This window comes from Mustela erminea, chromosome 5 (assembly GCF_009829155.1).
Source record: "Mustela erminea isolate mMusErm1 chromosome 5, mMusErm1.Pri, whole genome shotgun sequence".
NCBI classification, from domain to species: domain Eukaryota; kingdom Metazoa; phylum Chordata; class Mammalia; order Carnivora; family Mustelidae; genus Mustela; species Mustela erminea.
Window position 1 is genome coordinate 84,469,402 of NC_045618.1, and position 24,095 is coordinate 84,493,496.

The 24,095-nt window shown below is 42.1% G+C and overlaps 1 long non-coding RNA gene across 1 annotated transcript; it reads left to right on the forward strand.

The window, feature by feature from the left end:
• Nucleotides 1–234: 234 nt before the first annotated feature.
• LOC116589996 lies at nucleotides 235–7,518 on the forward strand. The gene is made up of 3 exons (XR_004285471.1): nucleotides 235–398; nucleotides 4,626–4,706; nucleotides 6,445–7,518. It is a non-coding gene; the product is annotated as an uncharacterized LOC116589996 (long non-coding RNA).
• The last annotated feature ends 16,577 nt before the right edge of the window (nucleotides 7,519–24,095 follow it).

Consider the following 24,095-nt stretch of genomic DNA (forward strand, 5'->3'; position numbering starts at 1 on the left):
GCCCTCTAGTCAGATTCCTCAGGATTCTATGCTTGTCCTTTCCTCTTTACTCTGCACAGTGAAAAAGTAACTACACCATCTCATCTATTCCCAAGTTTATAATCAATGCTTATAACCTAATGGCGTTTGACTTTCTGTACGACTCACCCCTCTTTCTCTCTCAAGTTTCATTCTCAGAGGAACGCTTCCGAGTATTTTCCCAGCTCACAGTGACCATTCCGGCAGGCCTCCTTGGCAACCACCTGTGTGTTGCACTCTGGCCTCCAGGCCACAGTTGGTTGAGGAAGGGGCAGTCATGTGATCCAGGCCAGAGTTCCTTTTTCTATACATTTGAAATCTGGAGAGAGAAGGCAAAAGATCAGCTGACTTTTCTTCTCCAGAGAGTAGACCTGTTAAAGGTAAGTGAGGCTGAGCTGTGGGGCAAACCCTTTCCATTAGCAGAGACTCAGGAGAGGCTGGTGCGCAAGCCAACAGAAAGAGCGCCTGTGTGCGGAGAAGCAAGGCTGACTCCTGACTCCTGGCCAGAGTGGCCTGTTTCCAGGTGCCTGTTTCAGAACCTCCCCAAGACCCTGTTAACAGGACACCTCTGCATTCCCATAATGTATTTCTCATTTTAACTTAAGGCAGCATGAGCTGATTTCTGATACTTGGATCCAAAAAGATACATCTAACTAATAGAGCCAGCAGGTCATATACAACTTAATCAGCCCCAAAGCATTAACAGAGAAAATTCTCTTTCCAGAGGAAATCCTGCCATTAGATTTGAGGGCATCTGAAAACTTTTTTCTAGGTAGAATTTTTGGAGCTCACTTCAATTTAATTACAGAAAACCTTATTGTTAAATATCATCGGCTTCATTACAGACATTTGGATCACAGTCCAGCTGTTTCTTTATGGATATATAACTTTATGTAAATTGGATTTCCCTGTAGGAGATTGAGATTATTCCAACTTTTCCTGGAGTGATAGAATGAGCTGCAAATTGATAAAAATTATCCTTATGAGGTTTACCAATAATAATTACAGGAAATATTTCCTAACATGGCATACTACATTGGAGTATATGCAAATAAAGCCTGTATTTAAATTTTTAAAGAGCTCCCTTTACCTAATGATACAACAACATAGTATTTATTTAATAACTATCATTTTCTAGAATGACTTTACAACTGCATCTTAAATAACTTAAGAAAGTGAAGAAAACTATATTCCTATATGGGTAAAATGTGTGGTGGAGTGGTTAATGTCAAAAGTTTTCAGGAAACAGAAACTTCAGAAAGTCTCTTCTTACCAGCTATGTGCTAGAATCCTTATTGCAGCATGATCTAAGAACTGGAAACAACCTAACTGTCCAACAATATAGGATGTTAGTTAAGTAAGCCACAGAAAACTCTGTAGCTGTTAAAAATGATGTAGGCTTAGAATTGTTGATGTGGAAGTATACTCACTGGGAAAAAAACAGGTTATAAAGTGGCAGGTTTCAATCCCATTTTTGTAAAAAAAAAAAAAAAATTGTATGAATCTGGAGTTTTGGTTTTTTTTAAGAAGAATCTCTTTTTAAGATATTTTATTTATTTGACAGACAGAGATCACAAGTAGGCAGAGAGGCAGGCAGAGAGAAGAGGAAGCAGGCTCCCCGCGTAGCAGTGAGCCCGATGTGGGGCTTGATCCTAGGACCCTGGGATCATGACCTTAGCTGAAGGCAGAGGCTTTAACCCACTGAGCCACCCAGTTGCCCTGAATCTGGAGTTTCAAATGATGTATGCCAAAATGTAAATGGCAGAGCTTTTCTCAGGGTGATGAAAATATGGGTGAATTATTTGAATTTCTATTTTTTTAATGATGTGCCTTTTTAAAACAATGTACACATATTACCTTCATCATTAGAACCAACAGTAATATCATTTTCATTTTTTAAAACTCAACTTGAAGGGTAGAGTCCAAGAGTTTGGGTGTAGAAGGAACAGTAAAAAGCTTCCCTCATCCAACTCCACCACTCCCACCCTCTTACTGCCAGTGCTGGAACCCCTTCTGGAAGATTCTGACAGACCCTCACCCAGACTTAATGAATGAATGGGAAACTCACTATTTGCCACGTAAAACAAGATAATTCTGATGGTGGTGGAATTCCACTTGGGATGGGAATAGAGTTTGGGGAAATACAGAATACTAGGGGGCACTAAGGTACAGGGAGCCTCCAAAACCCAGGGTATACCCGTGATCAAGTGCTCTGTACAAGACAAGGGGAAGAACAAGTGTTCTTCCTGAAGGAAATGGGAGAGAGCTTTGCTGAGAAAGATGAGGAGAGAGGGCATTTCACAAGCTGGAGAGAAGCTGAGACCACTAAAGCCATCTCTGAGAGGAGCCAGTGGGAGCTCTTTCCACCCAGGGCACCATGAGACTGTTACTTGGTTTGTTTGGGTTTTTCTTTTATTCCCTGTGATGCTAACAGCAACTTGTCTCTTCTGCTTTGCTTCCTCCCACTCTAATTTTTCTTTTTAGTGAAAATCAAAGTCGTGCGTAACTTTAAGCCTCAACCGACATGCTGTGAAACAGCACCCAGAGTCAACATCACCCGTAAGGCTGGAACTTACCAAACTCTCAGTCATGGCTTGGGACCCTTACCTGGTGGTCCCTGAGGGAGGAGGGTCCGTCTTGCTGGGATTCCACAGGCCCAGGCCCCAGTGACCTGCGGGAATGGGTTACTCGGGGCAGCCCCTCCCAGAGCTCTGCTCAGAGCAGCTCCCAATCTGCGTCTGCCTCCGTACTTCATTTCTGCTCTGTAACAACTCAGGCCGTTTCATCCTGGTTCTGAATGAAAGATAAAGGCATGATGATGCCCTTGAAATATTAAACCAAAGTAATTTTCATTCCGTGTAAGTGGTGTTGTCCTATGACCCCTCACTCATTGAATCAATGGGTTTGACTACTTCAGGGAAAGGCTGCATACTTCAGTAGAACAAAGTCATTACTCAGCTTGGAGTGCCAAACTAAATTTCTTCAGTTCACAGCAAGATAATTCCAGACTTTGTTAAGAGAAAAAAAAGATTTGCCTACTTTCAAGAAGTTTTCTTTTCAACCCTTAAAGAGCAAAGCTCAGGGGTCTGAGCCCAGAACTTCACTAGAATGCTTTGGTTTTCACACTGCTGTGTGTGTCCCCCTGGGAGTGCATGAAGATTTGCTAAGGGATACGTGGTCACTGGGGCCTTTAAGGGAACGGTTTTCAAAATAATCAACTTCCATGTGTATTCTTTCCTAAAATTAACCTACTTTTAGAATTTGCAGATGACCCTGCTTTTTTTCAAAGTGTTCTCCTCTTTTACAAAAGAAAAGCATACCCTTCATTGTCCAGAATCCTAAAATAGTACATTGCCCAAGGCGACAAAAACTCTGGGTCGCCAAATGACTGGACAGTTGGAAAATGCGTGCCCCCGAGGGAAGTTTCTTTGAGAGGAGCCCCAGGTGAGCTCCCAGGAAAATACTGAGGGTCATGGGGCCTCATTTCATCTGGGCTTCAGCATCATCCGTGGGGAAGGGCCTCATCTGTTTATCTTTGTTTCCTTGTATTAGAATTCAGAAGTGATATGGTTGTCATGAGGACTTACGCTGAAATATTGACTTAAACTGAGAAATAAAATCCAGACTTGTCTGGACAGAAAGTATGGTTGCTTTGGCTGACTTCGCCAGTTAGGTTCTGCATGGTTGTTTTCCATACGTTGAATGAGCAAAATCAAATGTTCTAAGGTTTTGACAAAAATCTATTTAGAGCATATATATGATATAAAATACACCAGAGATAACATCTTTTGCAACTATTAAACGTGAGATAAAAATTTTCAGATGTCAGCCTAAAAATATGGAAGCTTTCAGAATTCTTGTTGAGGGTATGAGAGGAAAGTTTGCTAGAAAACCGTGTAGAGGGGCACCTGGGTGGCTCAATGGGTTAAGCATCTGACATCAGCTCAGGTCATGATCCTGCAGTCCTGGGATCAGGCCCCACAGCAGGCTCCCTGCTCAGCGGGGAGTCTGCTTCTCTCTCTCCCTCTGCTCCTCCCTCTGCTTGTGCTCTCTTAGTCTCAAATAAATAAATAAAATATTTAAAAAAAACAAACAGCGTAGAGAGGCAGGGTAAGGTGGAAACGACTTTTAGTTAGACATGAAGGGGAAATGAGGTAAAGGGCAAAAGGTCCTGTGTGAGTGTGGGAGCTGCCACCCCGGGACAAACCTAAAAATCCAAGAGCAGGTGGGGAGTTGGGAGTACATGGAATGAACAGATAAATTTGAGAGAATCCAGAGCACAAGGACTTGTTTCTTGCCCTCCGAGACTTGGTAGCTGAGGAAAACCTCAAGCATCTTAACCCACTATATGAAATAACCCGAGGGCAGTGGGCACGGCGGTAAAGTATCCTTAGATAGAGGAAAGACTTAGAGACTACCAGACCTGGCTGCCTCTGACAGTCACGTGATGTGAAAGAAATTCCCAAGGCCCTACAAGACCCACTGAGGGATAAGCAAGGTGACCAGGAGTTCAGAATGGCCGGATCTTTAGAGGAAGGCAACAGAACTCCCCAGGTGCAATCCTACTCCCTCCCTCCTTCTCCCTTCTGTCCCCTGATATCATCTAGGAAGAAGAAAGGAGGCTGGTTGTAGGAAGAAATCTGGAGGCGGCAGTGTTAAACCAGCTGTTGGACTCCTACCCTGCATCGGTGAGTCATCAAATAATTTACACGGGTAAATTTTCATTAGTGTCATATATATAGTCATTGAGTTTTATGCTGTTGGTTTTTTTCTCTATTCTGTACTTTTCCCTCTAATTTTTATCTAAATTCAAGTTAGTAAGTTAGTTAACATATAGTGTAGTGTTGGTTTCAGGAGTAGAATTGAATCACTTACCTAGAACACCCAGTGTTCATCCCAGTAAGCGCTTTCTTTAATGCCCATCACCCATTTAGTCCATCCCCCTACCCACCTCCCTTCTAGCAACCCTCAGTTTGTTCTCTGTAGTTAAGAGTCTCCTCTCTCACTGTTTGCCTCTTTCTCTGTTCTTATCTTATTTTTCCTTCGCTTGTCCAGTGTTCATCTGTTTTCGTTCTTAAATTCCCCGTAGGAGTGAAATCATATGGTATTTGTCTTTCTCTGACTGACTTAATTCCCTTAGTATAACCCACTCCACATAATAACACCCCACATAATCCATCCGCATAGCGGCAAATGGCAAGATTTCCTTCTTGTTGATGGCTGTTTAGTCACTGAGTTTTAGAGTTTGAAGGAACTTAAGAGAACGTCAGCCCTTTGCTCTCATTTGACAAAGATCGAAACTAAAGCCCACAGCGAGCTCACGGGTTGGCCTATGTTTGAGAGCTGGTATCAGCAGTGGTGATGTCCACTGGCTCACCTTAAGACTGAGTCTTTGGTAGTCCTTTATGGCACCTGCCCTCTAATGCTTTTTATTTATTTATTTATTTATTTATTTATTTATTTATTTATTTTTAAGATTTTATTTATTTATTTGACAGACAGAGATCACAAGTAGGCAGAGGGGCAGGCAGAGAGAGGGGGGGAAGCAGGCTCCCCATCAAGCAGAGAGCCGGACAAGGGGCTCGATCCCAGGACCCTGGGATCATGACTTGAGCTGAAGGCAGAGGCTTTAACCCACAAGCCACCCAAGTGCCCCCCCTAATGCTTTTTAGAACGTAAATTCTCCCCACTCCATTTGGAGGCTCTGCAGTATGTTCAGAATACCTCCAGGTTGGCTGAGCTGCCGACTCCTCCAGAGTAGCCCAAGAACACTTGACATTGTCTACTGGTTTAACAGTACATGAGGAGAGGAATAACGAAACAAACTTCGTAAGCACTGGTATGAGGCATCACAGAAGCCCTTTATAGTAGGGCTGCCCAGCTGAACCTCTGCGACTTTGGAGATGCTCTGTACTGGCACTGTCCAATATTGCGGCCACTGGCTGTTGAGGCTTTTGAGCACTAGAAGTGTGGCTAGTAGGACTGAGAAACTGAATTCGAGACTTTACTCAGTTTTAATTAATTGTAACTTATATATGCATAATCACATGCCGCAACTGTACTGGATAGTGGAGATCTAGAATATTCATAAAATGAGGTTCCTCTTCTTTTTCATCACAATGATCGAGAAATTGGTTGAAACCAGTAATTTCTGGCCTACATACCAATGTCTTCCTCAGATCCTTTACCTCCCAGTATGTGAAGTATTTTATACTGTGCCAGAACAGCAATCATTCCACAGAAGATCAAACATGTTCCTTTGAAGACCAAAGGCTGAGCATAACTCTTAATCACTAGACCCAGATTTACTGGTGTTATTTAGTTTTTTATTGTCTTTTACTGTGCATGTGATTTTCAAAATTTTAAATTCAGTTTTAAGAGCTTTAACATCTCAATAATGTTTTCCTAATTTTCCTCCATTTTCAGATGATAGTTGGTCTCTAGTGTTCCTATATTTACTACCTCTCACTGCATAAAAATCATCCCAAAACTTTGTGACTTAGAACACCAACATCTTCACTGTCACCAGTTTCTGGGGGTCTGGAACCGGGACACGGCTTAGCTGGATTCCTCGGCTCACAGTGTCGCAAGAGGCTGCAGTCAAGATGTCAGCAGAAACTGTAGTCATCTCGAAGCTTGACCGGGGTAAGATGTACTTCCAAGCTCCTTCCTAGGGCTGTTGAGAGGCCTCAGATCCTGGCTGACTGCTGAATGGAGGCATCAATTCTTTGCCATGCAGGTCTCTGAAGAGTGCTACTCACAATGGCCGCTGGCTGGTGGCTACTCTCTGTTCCTTGCCACATGGGCGCACACAGAACAGATCACAACATGGCATCCTGCTTCATCAGAGAGAAGGCAAGAAAAACCAAAGACAGTATGGGAGCAAAGGGCCTGCTCTTTTGTAATCCAATCTCAGAAGCGACATCCCATCACTTTTGTTCTATCTTGTTAGAAGCAAGTCATTACACACATCTCACACTCCAGGTAAAGGGATTAGACAAGGGGTGCACCCCAGAAGGCAAGAATCATCAAGAATAATGTGAGAAGCTGATCTCCACAACTTCTTTAAAGAAGGCTCTTTTCCCTGCTGGTCTAGCCAATCTTGAATCTTAGCTTCAGGACCAGCTCTACCCAGAATCACACCCACCATTGGGTGTGTCCAACATCACTCACCTCATAGTGGGAAAAAGAGACCTAGAACCCAAGACTCTGAAGTTCCTGATCAGTCCTCTGTTTTCTCTCATATGTGTTTGGTTAGGACACCACTACAGGTACATGGAGCCCCGCAGTGCCAAGCAAACACATCTTGACTTTAAAACACAGGCTTCAAGACTTGTAAACAGAAGAGTGCTATGACAGAAGTGATTTTTAAAGAAAGATTAGTGTGATGACTGTAAAATGAATTGGAGAGGGAAAGACTGGAAATTACATTAGTTCCAATTTATTTACACTTAGCAAATTTATGCTCTACAGTTTTGTAGTTTGTGACTGTAAAAGCAACCCATGTGTTTTCATAAGTCTTAATAAAATGGTCTTTAAAAGAATTATTTGGGCCAAAAATATATCAAGTAAAATGCTACATTGGAAAGTCTATGACCAAGTTTTATAATACACGATATTTTCGCATGTGCACATTGAAATTAACTCTAAAAATGATCTCCAGTGAATTTCCAGAAATGGTGTCTTCTATTAACACAACAAGCTCCTGGGAAAGTCAGAACTTGAAAACACTGAGAAGATACGGTTGTCTATAAGATGTTTTTTTTTTTTTTAAAGGTTTATTTATTTATTTATTTGACAGAAATCACAAGTAGGCAGAGAGGCAGGCAGAGAGAGAAAGGGAAGCAGGCTCCCTGCTGAGCTGTGACCCTGATGTGGGACTCGATCCCAGGACCCTGAGATCATGACTTGAGGCGAAGGCAGCGGCTTAACTCACTGAGCCACCCAGGCGCCCCTGTAAGATGTTTTAAAGTACTGTCCTTCTAAGTCTCTACCTCCAGCCATAAGAACACACAAACCTGCATTTAAATGAGTAGGATGGTGTGGCTAAGTCTTCTGCTTATCCATCAATATTCACCCTCGCCTTCTTTTAATAATGAATTTTTTGAGGCTTAGCTGGGCATATCGCCCAGTCAAGACTACATTTCCCAGCCTCTCTTACAGTTAAGTGTATCCATTAAGACAAAGTTCTGGCCAATGGGCTATGAGTGAAGGTGATGTAACTCCTTCCTGCTGTGTCCTTAATGGGAAAGGTATGTGTTCCCCTTACTTCTTCTCTTCTGACTGGTTGGTATGCAGATGTGATGACAAGAACTGGGAGTAGCCAGAGGTGAAAGCTCCCATCACAGCCTTGGAATGGAAATTTCCATTACAGTTAAAATTTCTTTTAAGCCTAAGTCACTGTGGTTTGGAGTGTCCATATTAAAGAGTTTATACTATAACTTAACTACTACAATAACTATCCACCTTTCCTTTACCTTGGTCTCTACCTAAAGAAATAATAGGGGAAAAAAGTTGTGAATAAATAACAGACACCTAGACAAAAGTGATAAGGAAAAGGGATGTATGAGGCCATATTAAATTCTTGCTGTCCTCTCCTATTTACCAGAGAAGCTACCAGGATCATAATGGTAGTAGCAAACTCCTAATTTTTCTTTCTATTTGATTTTACTCCCCTTATTAAAAAAAAAATTTATTTATAATTATTTATTTTAAAGGGAGAGAGAGTACACAAAATTGAGCTTGAGCCAGTAGGGAGTAGGGAGGGACAGAAGGAAAGGATCTCAAGCAGACTCCCAGGGAGTCTGACACAGGGCTGTATGACATCCAAAATATGACCTTAGCAGAAATCAAGAGTTGGAAACTCAACCGACCCAGCCACCCAGGCTCACCTACTCCCCACCTCTTTTTAGTCAATAATGAAAAGAGCAGTAATAATATAATGTAAGTTCAGACTTGCTAATGAATCAAGGGTGACTTTAATTTTCCCCTTCTCAGGTTTGACTAGGGTCAGAAGCTAGAGAACTATTCAGCTCAGTGTGGATAAATGTTCAACCACTGGCCCCCCAGGGCAAAACAAGCCCCAGTGGGTAGAATTTGCCAATTTCCATGATGTGAATATTCCCACCATGGTCAATTTCAAGCTAGGAGTATGAGAAGAAACGTTCACATTTGTACTTTGCAAAGTAATACCAGCTGACTCCAGAACGCTGGGCTCTCTCTATCTGTTACCTCGGCCTGGGATTGCTTCCCGGTTTCCTTACACTCCAGAGGAGGATGTTAAGTGTCCAGTGATGTGCACCAGGAAGAGTAAAGACAGAGTGGGGTGTGGCTCTCATGTTCTCAGAAGTGCATCTGGGGCCTGAACTTCATCTGATTTATGATGCTCCCACAGTAACATTTCATCCTTTTGGTTCAAGTCAGGGGTTGGTCGACTTGACTGCACACCAGAAACCCTGGAGAGTTTTTCTGGTTTTGTTTTAAGATTTTGGACACACCGAGAGAGGGAACACAAGCAGGGGGAGTGGGAGCGGGAGAAGCAAGCTTCCATCTAAGCAGGTAACCCCATGGAGGGCTGGATCCCAAGACCCTGGAATCATGACCTGAGCCGAAAGCAGATGCTCAACGGCTGAGCCACCCAGGTGCCCCTTCACCAGGGAGTTTTAAAAAACTAGCAATACCTGGAGTCCAGCCGCGGAGATTCTGGTTCAATTGCTCTGGGCAGGGAATGTTAAAAAGGCAGAGGATTTTAATTGCAGCCAAGATTGAGAACTGCTGGTTTAAAGTAGTAGATCTCTGGGGTGCCTGGGTGGCTCAGTCGGTTAAGTAGCCAACCGGTCAAGTCTTGATTTTGGCTCAGGTCATGATCTCACGGTCCTGGGATCAAGCCCTGCATCAGGCTCCGTGCTCACTGGGGAGTCCTCTTGAGGATCCTCTCTCTGTTCCTCCCCCCACTGGCTCTCCCTCTATCAAATAAATCTTTAAAAATAAATAAAGTAGCACACCTCTTATTTTTGTGGCAGAGGGTTGGTATTATTATCTCTGCTTTTGGCCTCAAGAGAAAAGGTCAACCTTACATAGCCTGGCAAAAACAGAAGAAGTCAATGTCAAGGCCAGGACCATTTCTTAGTGAAAGGGAGGCCTGAAGAGAAGAGGTCTGTGCTCTGACTCCTCTGTGGGTCCTAGAAAGACCTTAAATATTACTTTTCTGAATCCTTAAGAAAACACTAGTGAGACTTTCTTTTTAATTAGAAATTTTAGGAAGCATAGGAAATGCTGAAATCCTAGGGAGCTGTTATAGATCATTTAATCATCCCTGTTATGTTTTGAATTTCTGAAAACTGTTATTCTCATTTATTTCTGTCCATGTTAGAAGCAGATGCTGAATTTACTGCTACTCAAAAATCAGCAGACAACTAGGTTGTGCAGTTTTTGAGCATTAAGTTAACCTCCGAAGTAAGTTGCGATTAGAATTTTACAAATTGGGCGCCTGGGTAGTTCAGTCCGTTGAGCCTCTGACTTCGGCTCAGGCCATTACCTCAGGGTCCTAGGATCAAACCGAGGTCAGGCTCTGCCCTGATCAGTGAATCTCTCTGCCTCTCCCCGGTTCCGTCCCTCTCTCTCTCTCTCTCAAATAAATAAATACATCTGTGAAAACAACAAAAGAATTTTACAAATTGATCAAATAGCTAGTTTACTAATAAATCATTTTCATGCAGTACTATTTCATATAATAATCCATACAAGTCTATATATAAATACACAGACAATATAAGCAGGACACAAAAGATCTGTTGGGCCCAGAACATGGTCAGTGGAGATGCAACATGAGATGGAAGAAGAACAGAGGAGCAGGGGACCTGGGGGTCCAGCTGAACACTGTTCAAGCCTGATACAATTTCCTGAGTCATAGAAATGAGGGCATAGACAGGTGACTTTGGCCTTTTCAACTTTAATATTACGATAAGGTATCCTGAGACTGAAATCCATCAGAGGTGTCAATGCACCCTACAGGTTCAAAGAACCAAATAGGTTCTTTCCCCTAGGTTTGGCAGATATCGACAAATTCTGAGAATGAGTGTCTATTTCTAGCAGTTTCTTTCCGCCCCCGAGTTTATATTCTTTCTAAGTCAGACATCGTAAATAAGTCCCATCTCCAGGTCCAGTCCATTTCGCTAGTAGTGTTAGGAGTTAGCTGGATAGTTAGATAGTCAGGGCCGGGGTCGCCAACAAGAAAATATGGAGTTGGGACAGCTAAGACAAAACAGCCCTAACATCCTGTTTTCAGCTTAAACAGAACCACACTAACGCTCTGCTCTGCAGCCTTTGCAGAAATGACTTCTGCAAAACATCCTAAAATAAAACAATTAACCACAAAGCATTTTTTTTTTTACAGACTTTATTTATTTATTAGAGAGAGCGAGAGGGGAGGGGGAAAGAGAACATGTGCAGGGGGAGAAGGCAGATGGAGAAGCAGACTCCCCACTGAGCAGGGAGCCAGATGCAGGGCTCCATCCCAGGACCCTGAGATCATGACCTGAACCCTAAGATCATGACCCAAGCCAAAAGCACACACTTAACCAACTGAGCTACCCAGGCACCCCAACCACAAAGCATTTGTCCCTATCACAAGCAAGAGACAGTTAAGATGTCAGCCCCCAGAATGTCAGCCCCACGAGGACTATTAGGACATAAATATTAGCCTAATAGGTAGACAAATGCTTGATCAAAGCCCTGATTGGCACAACTCAGCACACCCTGATTGCTTAAGGTAGTTTCACAAAAGAGCTCATAAAAACTCCCAAACTTATAAACTCCAAGGGCAACCCTCTTGGGGTCACTCCTTCTTCAGGAGCTTTGTACTATCACTCAATAAGCTTTGCTTTACTGCCCACCACTCTTCATCTGGTCTACCTCTTCATTCTTCAAAAGAGTGTGACCAAGAACTGTGGGCACTGAAGGCAGAGCAGTCCTGCGGCAGTAGCAGGCTCCCACAGCACCACATTGAGAAAGTTTCTAAAGCCAGATACACACTTGGTGGGACTGAAAAGTGCCATGAGAAATGGGGATCGTCTTGGGTCCAAAGAGAGGGAAACAGCAATCCAGGCCTGCCATGTGCCATCTGTGTTCTTGATCTTTCCATTGAGACCAGTGTGTTTTTCACCTGCCATGAGGTACTTCTGAAGGGAAATGAATTGGGGGACCCTGTATTCTACCATCTTCTGCTAGGAAAATTTAGTCCATTATCAAAGTCAAAATGGATTTGAAGGTTATTCAACCAAAGCATTTGGCTACTTCCTGAGTCTTTGACAAGCAGCTCCAATTTGGGTAAAATCTATATAATGATCAAATAACCAGTAGTTGACTCATTTAAATAATTAATTTACTTAAAAAAAAAAAAACCTTGTTATTTTGGTTTGGCTAAAATGAACAAACAAACAAAAAACCCTGCTTTTTGATTATTTGGCTTTTAAGCTAGTCTCATTAGACACAGTCTAAAAGATAACAGAAATCATGACCTTCCTTCTCTCTCACCTCCTTAAACCCCGGGTGGCCGTAGTTTTCCATGTAAGCTGTGTGTCACTACAGCATGATCTGAACGGTAATTAACTACTTTAGAAGTTAATCCAGCATATACCTTGAAGGAGAAGCAATTCCATTCCTAATAGTTGCTTGGAAGATTGATTCTTACTTCTGGCTCTCGAAACTGTATGTAGTAATTGCCCCAGAATTTAAAAATCACCTGGGGAATTCCTTCTTCCACATCTAAGATACAAACAGCTAATGACTTTGACATTTCGTAGTGTGTGTGTGTGTGTGTGTGTGTGTGTGTGTGTGTGCGCACTTTGTGGAGGAAGGGGTTGTGCTGCTTTTGGAACAGTGTCTTAAAAATCACTGTATGGGGCGCCTGGGTGGCTCAGTGGGTTGAGCCGCTGCCTTCGGCTCAGGTCATGATCTCAGAGTCCTGGGATCGAGTCCCGCATCGGGCTCTCTGCTCAGCGGAGAGCCTGCTTCCCTCTCTCTCTCTCTCTGCCTGCCTCTCCATCTACTTGTGATTTCTCTCTGTCAAATAAATAAATAAAATCTTTAAAAAAAAAATCACTGTATGATAATAAAGTTGTTTCTTATGGAAAAAAAAAAAAAAGAAAAGAAAGTTTCCTCTTCTCCCTGTAAAGACCTGAACAACCCTATTTGATCAGACTGTGAAACTGAGTTTCAAAACTAGTAAATCGATCATGTATAGAGAGAAATCTTTACAAGATAGGTCTTCTCAGGGGCGCCTGGGTGGCTCAGTGGGTTAAGCCGCTGCCTTCGGCTCAGGTCATGATCTCAGGGTCCTGGGATCGAGTCCCGCATCGGGCTCTCTGCTCAGCAGGGAGCCTGCTTCCCTCTCTCTCTCTGCCTGCCTCTCCATCTACTTGTGATTTCTCTCTGTCAAATAAATAAAATCTTTCAAAAAAAAAAAAAAAAAAGATAGGTCTTCTCAGAGTAGTTGCTCTTGTACTTGGATCCTCTGGTTACAGAATTGCCTGCTTTCATGTTGGCTTTGTTGCTGTTACTGATTGTAAATCAGGGTTATGACAGCCTTCAGAGCAACAATTCAGTTTGTAAATTAACCACTCACTTTCTTGATTGAAAGATCTTACTCTAACACTGTTCTCGTATGCCTCTGTTGTATGCCTGTGTCGATCTGATCATTAGACTATGTTCTGTACGCTACCCTTCCTAAACTTGCTAAATTCCTTGTGACTGGGGGGAGTGGGCCAGATTCTCTTCCTATTTCCAGTTTCCAATTGCTTCAGTCTCCTCCAAATTTATAGTCTCATGTAGCACTTGACGTACAAGGAAGACCTCACTGTGAATGTCTATGAATTCATTGTCATGATGGTTGTGTTTAGCTTTTATTTGTCAGTTATATTCTATCCTGCTTCAGAAACTAGATGTGGGATAAAACTGGAGATGGTTCAGTTGGGGTTTTCAACTATTATTAGTTATTCGTCAATCAACGTAAATCCTTGAACTATCAAGTAGACTTCAATATCTTTTTTTTTTTTTTTAATTTATTAATTTGACAGAGAGAAATCACAAGTAGATGGAGAGGGCGCCTGGGTGGCTCAGTGGGTTAAGCCGCTGCCTTCGGCTCAGGTCATGATCTCAGAGTCCTGGGATCGAGTTCCGCATCGGGCTCTCTGCTGAGCAGAGAGCCTGCTTCCCTCTCTCTCTCTCTCTCTGGCTGCCTCTCCATCTACTTGTGATTTCTCTCTGTCAAATTAGACTTCAATATCTTAATGGTTTGAAATACTAAGAGAAATTGAACTAGTAAACCAGACATAAATCTCCAATTCAGGGGTAATTAAGGGAATTTGTAAAAAAAAAAAAAAAAAAATTACTTATGGTAAAAAGAAAACAGAAAACAGGCCTGGCTCTGAAGTTGGTTGCAACAAGACAACAAGTACAACATGAGGCATTTGATTACTGAGCCGTAACGGCACTAAGTTATGGCGGGCATGATCCCAGAGGACTGGTTAATGAATAAAGGCTTCAGAGACGAGGTGAATTGAGTCCAATATTAAAGGAGAACAAGGTTTGGAAAGGCAGAGGGAGAAGAGCAGGCATTCTGAGGCGCTGAGGAAGGCAAATGCATGGAGAGAAAAACCACTGGGGTCAGTGAGGTGGTCAGCCTCTCTCCAAGAGGGGTTTGGAATACTGGGGCAACCATGTAAATGTGATGGGTAGGGGTAGGGGTCCAAGTTCAGCGGGGCTTTAAAACTACACTGAGAGGCTTGTGGTTTGTGTAATAGAAAACCACGCACTGCGGAAGGATTTTGACCTAGGGAGCGACGTGATAAAATGGTGTTTTCAGATTCTATTTCTGGCAGTGAGACAGAGGATGAAGGAAGACTAGGAACAAGGCTGCTGAATCGGCTTAGCGGTAAGGAAAACAGGGCATTCTGACTATAGTGGAGACCATGGGAGCAGAGGCAAGAGATAATTCAAAAGAAATTCCAACCAGTCTCAGCGTCTGGCTAGATATGGGATAAAGATGGAGTCAGTCAAGGGTACATTTGAGGGTGGGTGAAGTCTGGGGTGGGGGTTTCAATGACAGAAGGAGGGAAGCCAGAGGAGGAAGTGTCTTCGAACGTGTGGAATTTGAAATGTCGAACGTGTGGAATTTGAAATGACCCTGTAGGAAGCTGATTTGAGAAAGTAATGAAACTTTGTCTCGAAACCGAGTCTAAGTCATTTAACAGCACTAACAAGGAAAGGAGTACCTGACTCTCACGGCTGCAGAACTGATTGACTGTGGTCAGAATGTGAAAGTGGTCTGTGACGTGCTATCCAAATGTGAGCCTTCAGCATTTTACTATGAGCGCATCTTCTCCCCAAGTGCACAGATGGTGCTGAAGAAGATGTAGAGCTTCTGCTCACAAACCTGAGTCTGGTATGTTTTGAGATCTATCACTTCTGGTGACAGGGAGACTGGGAGGGGGACAGGTAAGGGATGATGATGAGGGTCTGGCCTAGGGTAGTGACAGTGCAGGTAGAACTCAGTAGACTTACACCGCTTTTCAGGAAGAAGAATTGATTGGATGTGGGACATGAGTAAGAGGGAGAATCCTAGGATGACATCCAGGCTTCCGGTATGGTAACTGATGGACTGCGGTTTAAGTCACCAAGGAAGAAAAGATGGGAGGAAGAGCAGACTTGATCAGGGAGGAATACGATGAATTCAGTTGGTACACCGTGGTAGGCAGAGTCCTGCTCACACAGAGAAGTCTGCATCCTAATTCTCAGAACCTGTAAACATGTTTATGGAAAAGGGACTCTGCAGATGTGATTAAAGATTCTGAGATGAGATTATCACAGACTCTGGTTGGGCCCAGTGTCCTAAGTGAGAGAGAGAGACCAGGAGAGTGAGAGTCAGAGTGAAAGGATATGAGAAGGACATGCCATTGTTGGCTTTAAAGAAGGTGGAGGCTAGGGCCCCTGGATGGCTCAGTTGTTAAGCATCTGCGCTTGACTCAGGTCATGATCCCAGGATCCTGAGATCGAGTCCCACAGTGGGCGCCCTGCTCAGTGGGGAGCCTGCTTCTCCTTCTTCCTTTGCCTGCCACTCCCCCTACTTGTGCTTTCTCTCTTTCTGTGTCAAATAAAATCTTTTTTAAAAATCCAAAATAGATTTTTATGTAATTTCTACTTAATAACATTCTTGACATCTCCAAAGATCTCAAAAGATTTTCACATATATAAGCTTTTCTACCCTAACAATTGAGTAGTAATGATCAGTCCCATTTTCTGGTAAAAGAATTGGTAAAGACCTGTCCATGATATCCCACTGCCCAAATATTCAAGTGAAAAATACAGTTAGCCTTTTAGCTGCTTGAATGATAGCAACAACTGCCCAGCATTCTGTACTCATGGAGAATTGCTGAAAAGTAATTTTCTAGCTACATGAAACTCATGTCTTTAGATATCAAGGACCCCCACTCCTACATTGAGAATTATTCTCTTTATCAATGCATCAAAATTTTCTCTACCTTCTTAAATGTATATCAAACATAATTTAGCCTTTCAAAATGGAGGGTTCTAATTATTAAAATGAATTATCAACAATTATATACTAACTTCTTTGCAGTGCTGACTTCTTAGGTTATTTAAATTTATAATAATTTTTATGGGAAAATGGCCCCAGATATATTTTTACCTTTTGCATTCCCAAATAATTATTCCTGAATAAATCTATGTGTATACACACATAGACACATGCATAGGCACGCGTGAGTGTGCGCACGTACACACACACACACACACACACACACACACATTCCATTCTGGCAACCCTGCCTACTTTCCTACTGCCCCTTCTTTTTTTTTTTTTAAGGTTTTATTTATTTATGTATTTGAGAGATAGCAAGCGAGTGAGCAAGCAGGCGGAGGAGCAGAGGGAGAAGAGACAAGCACACTCTCCACTGAGCGCAGAGCCTGATGCCAGGGCCCAACACAGAGCCCATGAAGGGCGATCCCACAACCCTAAGATAATGACTGGAGCTGAAATCAAGAGACTGATGCCCAATCACTCAACAGACTGAGCCACCGAGGTACCCCTTTACTGCCTCTTCTTAATTTCTACTTCCAGTTTGCCTTGGACATAAAGACTAGTAAGCAAGTTTGTTAAAAATGTGTGTAGAACAAAAGTTTAAAAGTTTGATTTAGGTACTTTTATATATATAACATTATAAGCATTGATATGAAGTTATTTAGAGGCCCTTTTATGGAGAGATGAGATTGTTGGAAAAAGAAGTCCCAATTAAGGGAAGGTTGAGAAAGAGCCATGTGCCAGGGACCTTGTGTTTTATGCCTCACTCTTTGACTTCTAGAAAATTCTCCCCATTTTATCTGGAAGTAAGCCCCATCTAGGTGGTTATAATGGGAAAAGCCATGGTGGCCAATATTTTCCCCTCTCCCCATAGGGTCATAAATGTTTGGCACAGGAGTGAGCACATGATTGAAGACTGGCCATCCATTTTCTTCTCTGGATGTTTGAAATCAGAAGGAAAGGAGGGGAAAAGGGAGAAAGATCAGTCTCTAAGCAGACAGATGTATCAAATGAAAATTCTGAGAACTGGTACAGATCATAATATCCATCCCATGAACACAAAGGCAGAGAAGACGGGAGGAGAGGATGGAACAGATGCACAGAGAAAAGAACAGTAGGAGAGGCTGGACAGCTTCTAGGAGCCTGGTTTTAGTGCCTTCCTGAGGCCCAGTTAAATCTCTGTCCTTGAGCTCCATGTATCCTAGGCAGAGACTTTCAAAATACTTAACAGTGGCACAAGAAAAACAAAAACAAAAAACAAAAAAAACAGGTCAGGGTCAGATGGCTGCTACACGGTCCTGGAAGTCTGCTGCCCTTTTACACAACACCCCTTCTGTGATGGCACACAGAATCCCAAGAAATCCCCAGAAGATAGGTTGGGCTGACTGAGGATGAGGAGGCCTTTGTGGGTCTCAGAGCAACAGGAACAGAGCTTTTTTTTTTTTTTTTTTTTTTTTTTAAAGGAAGGAAGAACCTCCCCGTTTAAAAAAAAAATAGATTTTATTTATTTATTTGAGAGAGAGAGAGAGAGAGAGAACACACAAGCGGGGCATGGAGGGAGGAGGAGAGGTGCGGAGGGAGAGGGAGAAGTGGACTCCCCGCTGACCGGGAGACCTGACGCGGGGCTTGATCCCAGGACCTTAGGATCATGACCTGAACTGAAGGCAGAGGCTTAATCGACTGAGCTACCCAGGTATCCCATGAACAGAGCATCTTAAAATATAAATAACCAGCATCATCATATAAGTGCAACCATCTATCAGCCCTGTCTGTGTCCTTATAAAAAAAAAAAAAATGTTGCTTTTTTTTCACTTCAGTTAGTTTGAGTGGTTTCTGTTATTCACAGCTGGAAATCTACAAAATAATGATTTGTGCTGTGTCATGGCTTGCCATCTATTTTGCTAACTGAATTTGACGGTGACTTCATAAAGCCTTAAGGGCTGCAACAAACTTTGAAGTAATTTTGTCCAGCCTCCCACTCAGATTTCCTTGTATTCAAATAATTTATCACAAGGAAGGAAAAAAAAAAAAAGATCTGTGCCTTTTAATTTAATCAAAGTACAAGGAATAAATCCACTAATTAATTTTGTTCAAATTAGAATGTAATATATAGTCATTATAGAAAACTGTTTTAAGTCTAGATTTTAAAAAACTCTTCTCCAATCATTAATTTTTTAAAAAATCACTACTAACCCTTTCTTTTGTATGTATCCTTATTTTATGCATTTATAGACTTCCTAGTTTTTTCAAGAATAGTTTTACATGGCAACCGTCTCTTACTTAATATATTATGCTCTTTCTTTCCACAAAACCGAGATTTTAAAAATCTCTTGTCCCGTATTTCATTTCTTGGTGTTTAGGCACTGGGGGAAGGGAGGAGGACAGATCTTCCGAGTTCTTCGAGGTACAAGGTTTATGTAGCTCTTTGCTCCTTGCTCACAGTGCAGATCTCAGGAGAACAGGGTTGACCTTATTTCCAGGCAGAATTATTCATGTCACTACTTTTACTTTGGAAGCTGCTTAGCGAGTCATGTCTGACTGTATGAGCAGGGATGAATTTACACATTCGGCAGCAGGTGCACTGAAGTCAACGAAGTCCATTATTTAATCTCCAGTATTAGCTCCCGCATTGCAAAACGGGAGGAAGACAAATGAGTTATGAAACCTCATATATCACTTAGCTTCCCTACTTTTATCCATTGGGAAGTAAAGTCTTTTCAAGTAAGAAAAGCTGTTTGCATTTAATCACTTAGACTTAAATCTAGAGTATTTTTAAGGTGATGCAAATTGTTGGTGTTAAAGAAGATCCACCCAACCGAGTAAAGTGGCCAGCCACCGCATGGGGACACATGGCCCACATTGCAGCAGAAATGGAGAGACCTGAGAATTCACATGGCCACAGAGGAATAGCCCGAGATGCTGGAAATAAAGAGCAGCAGTTCAGCTGTGTGAGGCTGGGCAGATCTGTGCTCCAAGAAGCCCAATAAAAAGAAAGAAGAAAAACAGTTGCCATTTCAGTCTGCATGGATAATGGAGCAATGTTCAGAAACATGGTAGCAGTTCGCCCAAACTCTACATTCATTGTCCTCTGTCTGGATCAGGTGCTCAGTTCTGCAAACTACTTTGGAAGAGAGAGATTGGCAAATTAGAGCATGTCAAACGCTAAAACAAGCCAGAGGGGGAAAAGGGCATATAAGAAGGTTTTAAGGTAACAGGTACGGTTCTTTTGGCAAGAAGAAGACTGAAAGAGAGGACGTCACTCTCTTTATAAATTTGAAAGTACTTAAATGTGTGTCAAAAGGAAAATATTTAAATATGTTATGGCATGTCTGCATGATGGGACACTACACAGCCATTAAGGATCTCATGTTTAGAAGACAAAGGAAGTGACAAAGTGAAGAGTATAAAACAAGTTTGCTTAAAAATAAAATGTTTCTTCTTTGACGTTTACAAATTTTCTACAATAAAAATATCACATCTGTATTCATATGAAAACCAGTAAAAATATAGGCGAGAGAGAAAGAGGAAACAAAAATCGAGCATGGTGAGATGGAGGGGGAGTTGTGAGTGTGCGTGCGCACGTGTGTGTGTGTAGAGGAGAAAGATTAGTGGTTTTCTCTCTTCATTTTTATTTTTAATTTAAAAACAATACATGAACATTTACTGTAAAGAATTAGAGAATAATTTCAATCCGTCAACAAATGTTTATTGAACATCTATTAAGTACTTTTACTCTTCATGGTTCTAAAGGACAGAATGAGTAGCAGTGGGTAGAAGGGACTTGGGAACAGAAGGTGACTCAGTATAAGAAAAGTATCAGGGGCTGCCTGGGTGGCTCAGTGGGTTGAAGCCTCTGCCTTCGGCTCAGGTCATGATCTCAGCATCCTGGGATCAAGCCCCGCATCGGGCTCTCTGCTCAGCAGGGAGCCTGCTTCCTCCTCTCTCTCTGCCTGCCTCTCTGCCTACTTGTGATCTCTGTCTTTCAAATAAATAAATAAAATCTTTAAAAAAAAAAAAGAAAAAAGAAAAAGAAAGAAAGAAGTATCAGAACTGCCAACAGAATGGGCTGCTTCATATGGTGAAGAACTTCCATGCCCCTGGAAGTATTCAATCATGTACTTTACTATGGGAATTCTTATACTGAATGATAAGATATAGGACTCCCAAGATCTCTTCTCATTCTGGGGATATATTGCTTTCTATATTAACATTAAGGATTAGGAGATCCGTCCTCACCACTCATCCACCGTATAGTACTGGGCAACTCTATTCCCTTCTGATAGTCTTTTCAAAAATAGAAATAATACTGACTTAGACCACTGTAAACTTGATGGATAAGACTTAGAGAATGTTTCTGCACTACTCAGATCATGTTTAGTAGATAAATGAAGTCATTTGTTGTAAATGCCCTAATGCAATAGGGCCATAGCATCGTCTATAATATTAGAATCTTTAATGAATGTCTTAAACTCCAGCGAGGATTGCAAATACCTACTTTAAAAACCTCTGGTTCTACATCGGGTTCATTGTTCATCTATTATTTCCACACTTTTACAATACAATTATGTCATAGTGTGACGGCTCAGACCACAGTGATTCAGAAAACATCATTTTGGAGATTGGAGCATGTCTAAAAAGGAAAAGGAGAAAAGATAATTGTAAAAGCACATTAATACTACAATGAGCTACCGCTCTGTACCACTAGGATGACTGTAACCAAAAAGACACCATAAGAAATGTTGGTGGGGAGGGGCGCCTTGGTGCCTCAGTCATTAAGCACCTGCCTTTGGCCCAGGTCGTCATCCCAAGGTCCTGGGATCAAGCAGGGAAGCCTGCTTCTCCCTCTCCCACTCCCTCTGCTTGTGCTCCCTCTCTCGCTGTGTCTCTCTCTGTAATCAATAAATAAAATCTTTAAAAAAAATGTTGGTGAGGAGATGGGGAAATAGAAGTTTCATACAGCGCTGGAAGGAAAGCAAAATAGTGTGACCCCTCTGAAAAATAGTTTGACCGTTCCTCAAATGTTCAATGGGGAGTCATCACAAGACCAAACAATCCTCCTCCCAGGTGTTAATCCAAGAGAAATGAAAACTACATCCACGTAACAACTCCTATTCGAGCATCCATAGCTATATGACTCGTAAAGCTAAAAAGCAGAAATCATTTAAATACCCATCAACTGATAAATAAACAAAAATGTAGTAGTCATTGAAAGGAATATCATTCAGCAACAAAGAGGAATGCAGTATTGACGGGTACCATAATATTAGAGGAACCTTGGAGAGACGACACTAAGTGAAAGCAGCCAGTCCCAAAAGACCACACATTGCATGATTCCATTTATATGACATGTTCAGAATAGGCATAGAAATGGAAAGTAGAGTAATGGTTGCCTAGGACTGGGAGGCTGTGGGAGGGGACACAACAGTGAATGATAGGGGGCACAGGGTTTCTTTTTGGGGTTATGAAATTTTCTTAAATTAATTGTGCTAATGACAATGACTCTGAATATATTAAAACATTGCATCATACACCATAAATGGGTATGTATGTATATTTACATTTATATTTATATATTTTTTCCAAAACTTCCATAATGCCATTTTGGAAAATACATATATATTTTTTTTTTTCAAGTTCCTTTCAGCTTCCTAAATTTTTCTGGCTGATATGAGGCCTGCTGTAGTATTTCCTGGATATAGTTTCATAACTAAGACACTGCTATAGAAGTAGGGTATGTGGTCTTCCAATAAGATGTTCTGTGGAGAGTCAAGACTTTAAAACAAAGGCCAGGGGGTAAAACAAGCCAGGAAACCAAATTTGGACCTTGTGGAAAACACTGTAAATGTAAAATATTGTCTCTAGGACTTTGGGACCTAGCCGGACCCAGTTAAAACCACTGGAGCAAAGAGCTTCATCGCGCGGATCACAGTCTAATCCGATAACAAAGCAGATGTTCCAATGTTTCAAAGTGCACACGTGAGAAGCCAGTCCCTGATTTGAGTCAAAGCCTTCTAAAGATCAGAAAAGGATGCAAGAGTTATGTTTCAGTTGCCAAAAAGGAAAGAGGGAAAGAAATAAAACACCTCAAAAGAAGATATTCACCCAAGAATGGGGGATAGTAACTGAAATACATCTTTTCTTTTTTCTTCTTTTTTTCTTGCTTACCTCCTTTTGAGTCCCTCCATGGCACTGACACAGTGTCCTGCCACAAGGAATTACAGGGACCTAAGGCTGCACACACCCCGTCCAGCTCCTGCTCACCCTCACCGCACTTCCTTCCACACCAGGCTCCCCACAATCTGGTTCCTGCCATTCTCAAATCTCTGGCTCTCGCCCACCTTAGGCCTCTGACCATGCTGGTCCTCTGCCTGCAAGCTCTCCCATGTTCTTTCCATGGCTCCCTTTCTTATTCAAGTCTCTGCTCAAACGTTACCTCCTCAGAGAGGCCCTCCCTCGCGACCCCGTATAAAGCAAATCAGTTCCCACGAGAGTCAGTCATCGCATCCAATGTGTTTGCTTCATAGTATTTATCACAAAGCCTTTCACCAACATTCCACGAATATTCATTCAGTCCCTAGTTTTAGGTGCTGGGGATACAGCAGTGTACAAAACAAGGAGTAATTCAGTTTGTACTTGTTGTTTCTTAAATATTCTTTGTCTTCTCTATAGTAACCTATCCTATAAGCTTCTCTATCACATAATCTCTTTGTAAGCAGGGACTGGCTAAAGGGAGGCAGCATGATGAAGAGTTCAAGAGCAGTAGCTACAGAAGGAGGATTGAACCCTGGACCTACCACCTAACCAAGTCATTTATTTATTTACTTTTTTAATATTTTATTTATGTATTTGACAGACAGAGATTACAAGCAGGCAACAGAGGCAGTCAGGGGGAGAGGAGGAAGCAGGCTCCCTGCAGAGCAGAGAGCCCGATGTGGGGCTCAATCGCAGGACCCTGGGATCATGACCTGAGCTGAAAGCAGAGGCTTTAACCCACTGAGCCACCCAGGCACCCCTAACCAAATCATTTCTTCACTCTGACCCTGTTTCCCTACCGGGCATGATTAATACAAGGACTCACCAAATAGTATGGTGTAGTCACTTAGAAAAATACTTAACACATAGTAAACCCTATAAAAAATGTTTATTAGAGAAATGTTTTTTGACTATTGGGCCAACCCAGTACCTGACAAATAGCTAGTTTTAGCCAAATGGATTAATAATTGAGGTGCCTGTTGTTAAACATATTTTAACTGGGCCAAAACTTAAAGAGAACACAGATTAGCAAGACTAAGATGCTCTTCATCTCTGAGTTCCTTGTTGAAAAAAATTCTTTGGTCTTAGAGGTAGAATGTGACACCCTTGGTCAAGTCCAAGCCAGAGGCAGGATTCTCTTTGGAATCTGCTAGAAATATTGTGGCTGTTTCCTACCATAGGAGGTTCTGGGACTTTCCAACAAGGAAGGGCTGTCAGAATGCCACTG